The sequence below is a fragment of the Oncorhynchus keta genome, chromosome 4 (assembly GCF_023373465.1).
Source record: "Oncorhynchus keta strain PuntledgeMale-10-30-2019 chromosome 4, Oket_V2, whole genome shotgun sequence".
Classification (NCBI taxonomy): Eukaryota; Metazoa; Chordata; class Actinopteri; order Salmoniformes; family Salmonidae; genus Oncorhynchus; species Oncorhynchus keta.
In genome coordinates, this window is record NC_068424.1 from 7132640 (window position 1) to 7140148 (window position 7509).

The window sequence follows — 7509 nt, forward strand, 5'->3', positions numbered from 1 at the left end:
ACCCTCAATGCTGCAGAAATGTTTAGTTACCCTTCCCCAGATCTCTGCCTTGACCCAATCCTGTATTGGAGCTCTACGGACTATGTCTTCGACCTCATGGCTTGGTTTTCACTCTGACATGCACTGTCAACGGTGGGACCTTATATATACAAGTGTGTGTCTTTCCAGATAATGTCCAATCAATTGACTGTACCACAGGTGGACTCCAATCAAGTTGTAGAAACACCTCAAGAATGAAACAGGATACACCTGAAAACAGTAATATTTTACACATACATGAAGGTACCCATAAGCAACCATTCCTGATAGTACTGTATCACTAGTACTGTACACCTGCTGTGACCATTCACTAGTCCTGTTTACCTGATGTGACCATTCACTAGTCCTGTTTACCTGCTGTGACCATTCACTAGTCCTGTTTACCTGATGTGACCATTCACTAGTCCTGTTTACCTGATGTGACCATTCACTAGTCCTGTTTACCTGATGTGACCATTCACTAGTCCTGTTTACCTGCTGTGACCATTCACTAGTCCTGTTCACCTGCTTTGACCATTCACTAGTCCTGTTTACCTGATGTGACCATTCACTAGTCCTGTTTACCTGATGTGACCATTCACTAGTCCTGTTCACCTGCTGTGACCATTCACTAGTCCTGTTCACCTGCTGTGACCATTCACTAGTCCTGTTTACCTGATGTGACCATTCACTAGTCCTGTTCACCTGCTGTGACCATTCACTAGTCCTGTTTACCTGATGTGACCATTCACTAGTCCTGTTCACCTGCTGTGACCATTCACTAGTCCTGTTTACCTGCTTTGACCATTCACTAGTCCTGTTTACCTGATGTGACCATTCACTAGTCCTGTTTACCTGCTTTGACCATTCACTAGTCCTGTTTACCTGATGTGACCATTCACTAGTCCTGTTTACCTGATGTGACCATTCACTAGTCCTGTTCACCTGATGTGACCATTCACTAGTCCTGTTTACCTGATGTGACCATTCACTAGTCCTGTTTACCTGATGTGACCATTCACTAGTCCTGTTTACCTGATGTGACCATTCACTAGTCCTGTTTACCTGATGTGACCATTCACTAGTCCTGTTTACCTGATGTGACCATTCACTAGTCCTGTTTACCTGATGTGACCATTCACTAGTCCTGTTTACCTGCTTTTACCATTCACTAGTCCTGTTCACCTGCTGTGGCTCTGGAAAATACAACAAAACCTGTACAAACTCAATAAGCCCTGAAGAAAACGGCTTGTTACAGTTGAGTGTTAATGTTGGCCGAACTGATCTCTTTGATTTCCCAGGATGAAAAACAGTGTCCCTTACTACAAAGTTAACAGCTTTCCTTTAATGTGGTCAGTCTGTGTGTGTTTGCGCTCTAGTCTCATCCCTCCCTCTCACCGTCTGCCTGTTCTCCTCTGATGTCTCTAATGAGTCACGACAGTGATGCTTCAGTCCTCCGTAGTGGACGTGTAGCTTAAAGACACACAACCTCTCTCTTAGGTATTCAAACCTATCAACATATGACCGTGGAGCAATAGTACTTAAAGTACTTAAAAGACAAAATACTTTAAAGTGCTACTAAAGTTGTTTTTTTGTGGTGTCTCTACTTTATTTTACTATAAATATTATTTTACTTTTACTTCACTACATTCCTAATGAAAGTATGTACTTTTTACTCCATATGTTTTCTCTGACACCCAAAAGTACTCCTGGTCCAATTCCCGCACTTATTAAGAGAACATCCCTGGTCATCTTTACTTCCTCTGATTCGGCGACTCACTAAACACAAATGCTTTATTTCTGAATGATGTCTGAATGTTAGTGTGACCCTGGCTATCCGTAAAAAAAAAAAATCACAAACATTTGTGCCATCTAGCTTGGTCCAAATAAGGAATTTAAAATGATTTACTTTTGATACTTAAGTATATTTAAAAACCAAATACTTTTAAAGACTTTTACTCACGTAGTATTTTACTGAGTGGCTTTCACTTTTACTTGAGTAATTTCCTATTAAGGTATCTATACTTTTACTCAAGTATGACTCTTGGGTACTTTTTCCACCACTGCCGAGGAGGACACAAGACAATATTACAAACTACCTACAAACGATAGATACATAAGAAATTACATTTGGACATATACAAATACAAAATACTTGCATTTATTACTTTGTTATTGCTAAGATAATTGGAGAGTTATGAATAAGTAAAATACTCACATAGAACCATGTTAAACTATCAAAAACCATTAATATTAAAAAATATTAATATTAATCAATATAAAAAAATATTAAAAAACATTCATATGAAAAATATAAAAACCATCAATATCAAAAATAATTTTAAAAAACAATGTGAAAAATATAAAAACCATCATTATCAAAAATCATTAAAAATCATCAATATCAAACAAATTTAAAAACACATTAATATGAAAAATATAAAAACCATCAATTATCAAACATGATCAAAAACCATCTGTCACGCCCTGACCAAAACCATCAATTTAAAAAATGATTACAAAACACATTAATATGAAAAATATCAAAACCATCAATATCAAAAATGATTACAAAACACATTAATATGAAAAATATCAAAACCATCAATATAAAAAATAAACTATCAAAAACCATCAATAACATACAGTGGGCATATCTATCTTTAAGCACTTTTGATTAAAGCCTAAATGTATTTTCTAAAAGAAAAAGGTGGTCGGTAATATTTTACCAGAGGAAACAAATTAAATGTATCTACTTGCAAGTCGAGTTCCACACGAAAAATGTATCCTGGAAAGCCAACAATTTTTCTGAAATTCAGTACCTTCAATATCAAGATATGACTGAAGCTGGTCAAATATTTATAGTCACAAGTTACCCTCAACTTCTGCTTTTAGAGTTTACCCAGGTTTGGACACTGTCTACTTGAGAAGAAGAAGGTTTTGGCCAACTACGGGAAGCCTGTGAGTGACTACGTTGAGAAGACCACAGTAGTGAAGGCCAATGGCACCAGAACATACAGTACATCCCCATGTCCCTGCTGTCAAGGTAAAGGGGAGGGAACAGTCCTTAGTTCCCCGTAGTGTTAATGTACACTCAACATTTCAACACACACACTAGCCTCCTTCCTGGAATGCATGACCAAACATTGCTTAAATTATTACACTGAACAAAAATATTAACGCAACATGTCAATTGTTTGTCCCATGTTTCATGAGCTGAAATAAAAGATCTCTGATACGTGCAAAACCCTTATTTCTCTCGTGTTTTCTGCACAAATTTGTTTACATCTCTATTAGTGAGCATTTCTCCTTTACCAAGATAATCCATCCACTTGAGAGGTGTAGAATATCAAGAAGCTGATAAAACAGCATGATCATTACACAGGTGCACCTTGTGCTGAGGACAATAACAGGCCACTCTAAAATGTGCAGTTTTGTCACACATCACAATGCCACAGATGCTTCACGTTTTGAGGGAGCGTGCAGTTGGCATGCTGACTGCAGGAATGTCCACCAGAACTGTTGCCAGAGATTTATGTTAATTTCTCTACCATAATCCACCGCCAATGTCGTTTTAGAGAATTTGGCAGTAGGTCCAACCCGGCATCACGACCGCAGACCACGTGTAACCTCGCCAGCCAAGGACCTCCACATCCGGCTTCTTCACCTGCGGGATCATCTGAATCCAGCCACCCGGACAGCTGATTAAACTGTGGGTTTGCACAACCAAAGAACATCTACACAAACTGTCAGAAACCGTCTCATGGAAGCTAATTAGCGTGCTAGATGTCCTCACCGACTTCAGCGGGCAAATTCTCATGTTCGATGGCCACTGGCACACTGGAGAAGTGTGCTCTTCACGGATGAACCCCAGTTTCCACTGTACAAGGGCGGACGGAAGACGATGGCAAATTTAAATGCACAGAGATACAGTGATAAGATCCTGAATCCCACTGTCGTGCCGTTCATCAGCCGCTATCGCCGAAAGATTCATCAAGATAATACACGGCCCCATGACGCAAGGACCTGTACGCAATTCCTGGAAGCTGAAAATGTATGTACGGATGCTAAACTGATCCTATATATACTGATCCTATATATACTGACCCTATATATACTGATCCTATATGTATGGATCCTAATACTGATCCTATATATACTGATCCTATATATACTGATCCTATATGTACTGATCCTATATATACTGATCCTATATGTACTGATCCTATATATACTGTCCCTGTATATACTGATTCTAAACTGATCCTATATATACTGATCCTATATGTACTGATCATATACGTACTGATTCTAAACTGATCCTATATATACTGATCCTATATGTACTGATCATATACGTACTGATTCTAAACTGATCCTACATATACTGATCCTATATATACTGATCCTATATATACTGATCCTATATGTACTGATTCTAAACTGATCCTATATATACTGATCCTATATGTACTGATCCTATATATACTGATCCTATATATACTGATCCTATATATACTGATCATATATATAAATATCCTATATGTACTGATCCTATATATACTGATCATACAAATGCTGATCCTATATATACTGATCCTATATATACTGATCATATATATACTGATCATATATATATACTGTTCCTGTATATACTGATCATATATATACTGATCCTATATATACTGATCATATATATACTGATCCTATATATACTGATCATATATATACTGATCCTATATGTACTGATCCTATATATTCTGATCCTATATATACTGATCCTATATATACCTATCCTATATATACTGATCCTATATATATACCGATCCTATATATACTGATCCTATATTTCTATGCTACAGCATGTTATATAGGTTAAGATATTTGTTATAGCCAGGAGGTTACAGCATTGTCCCAGGGGGTTATAACATTGTCCCAGGGGGTTATAGCCTTGTCCCCAGGGGGTTATAGCATTGTCCCCAGGTTATAGCATTGTCCCAGGGGGTTATAGCCTTGTCCGCAGGGGGTTAAAGCCTTGTCCCAGGGGGTTATAGCCTTGTCCCAGGGGGTTATAGCATTGTCCCAGGGGGTTATAGCCTTGTCCCCAGGGGGTTATAGCATTGTCCCCAGGTTATAGCATTGTCCCAGGGGGTTATAGCCTTGTCCGCAGGGGGTTAAAGCATTGTCCCAGGGGGTTATGGCCTTGTACCCAGGTGGTTATAGCCTTGTCCAAAGAAGGTTATAACCTTGTCTCCAGGGAGTTATAACCTTGTCCCCAGGTGGTTATAACCTTGTCCTCAGGGTGTTATAGCATTGTACTCAGGTGGTTATAGCCATGTCCCCAGGGGGATATAGCCTTGTCCCCAGATGGTTATAGCCTTGTCCCCAGGTGGTTATAGCCTTGTCCCCAGGTGGTTATAGCCTTGTCCCCAGGTGGTTATAGCCTTGTCCTCAGGGTGTTATAGCATTGTACTCAGGTGGTTATAGCCTTGTCCCCAGGTGGTCAGAGCCTTGTCCCCAGGTGGTTATAGCCTTGCCCCCAGGTGGTTAGAGCCTTGTCTCCAGGGAGTTATAACCTTGTCCCCAGGTGGTCAGAGCCTTGTCCCCAGGTGGTTATAGCCTTGCCCCCAGGTGGTTATAGCCTTGTCCCCAGGTGGTCAGAGCCTTGTCCCCAGGTGGTTATAGCCTTGCCCCCAGGTGGTTAGAGCCTTGTCTCCAGGTGGTTAGAGCCTTGTCTCCAGGTGTTTATAACCTTGTCCCCAGGTGTTTATAACCTTGTCCCCAGGTTGTTATAGGCAGGGCTCTGAAGCATAGCAGAGCGTAAAGGGAGCTAAACAAAACAGAGCATATCCAGGCCGTTGTTGACCAGAAAATGTGTATCAACCGTGGAAACTGCTACATGACCTGCGAGGACTCCAGATACCATGTAAGTACAGTACTGTACATCTCCTCTGTGTATTTACCAGGTACTGTACATCTCCTCCGAGTATTTACCAGGTACTGTACATCTCCTCCATGTATTTACCAGGTACTGTACATCTCCTCCATGTATTTACCAGGTACTGTACATCTCCTCCATGTATTTACCAGGTACTGTACATCTCCTCCATGTATTTACCAGGTACTGTACATCTCCTCCATGTATTTACCAGGTACTGTACATCTCCTCCATGTATTTACCAGGTACTGTACATCTCCTCCATGTATTTACCAGGTACTGTACATCTCCTCTGTGTATTTACCAGGTACTGTACATCTCCTCTGTGTATTTACCAGGTACTGTACATCTCCTCCATGTATTTACCAGGTACTGTACATCTCCTCCGTGTATTTACCAGGTACTGTACATCTCCTCCATGTATTTACCAGGTACTGTACATCTCCTCCATGTATTTACCAGGTACTGTACATCTCCTCCGAGTATTTACCAGGTACTGTACATCTCCTCTGTGTATTTACCAGGTACTGTACATCTCCTCCATGTATTTACCAGGTACTGTACATCTCCTCCGTGTATTTACCAGGTACTGTACATCTCCTCCGAGTATTTACCAGGTACTGTACATCTCCTCCATGTATTTACCAGGTACTGTACATCTCCTCCGAGTATTTACCAGGTACTGTACATCTCCTCTGTGTATTTACCAGGTACTGTACATCTCCTCCATGTATTTACCAGGTACTGTACATCTCCTCCATGTATTTACCAGGTACTGTACATCTCCTCTGTGTATTTACCAGGTACTGTACATCTCCTCCATGTATTTACCAGGTACTGTACATCTCCTCCATGTATTTACCAGGTACTGTACATCTCCTCCGTGTATTTACCAGGTACTGTACATCTCCTCCGTGTATTTACCAGGTACTGTACATCTCCTCCATGTATTTACCAGGTACTGTACATCTCCTCCGTGTATTTACCAGGTACTGTACTGTACATGCTAAGACACACAAACTCATTCGGTGCACATACACACTTGGTCAAATTCACACACACAAACACTGGAATGTGTATTATCAAACCCTGTTGAAAGACCAGACTGGCTCTTACTATTTCCTAGAAAAGATATGCCTCAAGTGGGGGGGTTTTGGATCCTCATTAGCATTTGTTGAAGCAGTAGCTCCTCTACCTGGGTGTCTTGTTAAAAGGCCTGGGTTTCATTACAGACACAGTGTTGCATACTAAAAGTAAAAAAACTTTTCCTCGTCTGTCTCTCTGTTTCTCTGTCTCTCTGTCTCTCTCTCTCTCTCTCTCTCTCTCTCTCTCTCTCTCTCTCTCTCTGTGTGTCTCTCTCTGTCTCTCTCTCTCTCTCTCTCTCTCTCTCTCTCTCTCTCTCTCTCTCTCTGTCTCTCTATCTCTCTCTCTGTCTCTCTCTCTCTCTCTCTGTCTCTCTCCCTCTCTCTAAATTCAATTCAATTCAAGGGCTTTATTGGCATGGGAAACATGTGTTAACATTGCCAAAGCAAGTGAGGTAGATAATATACAAA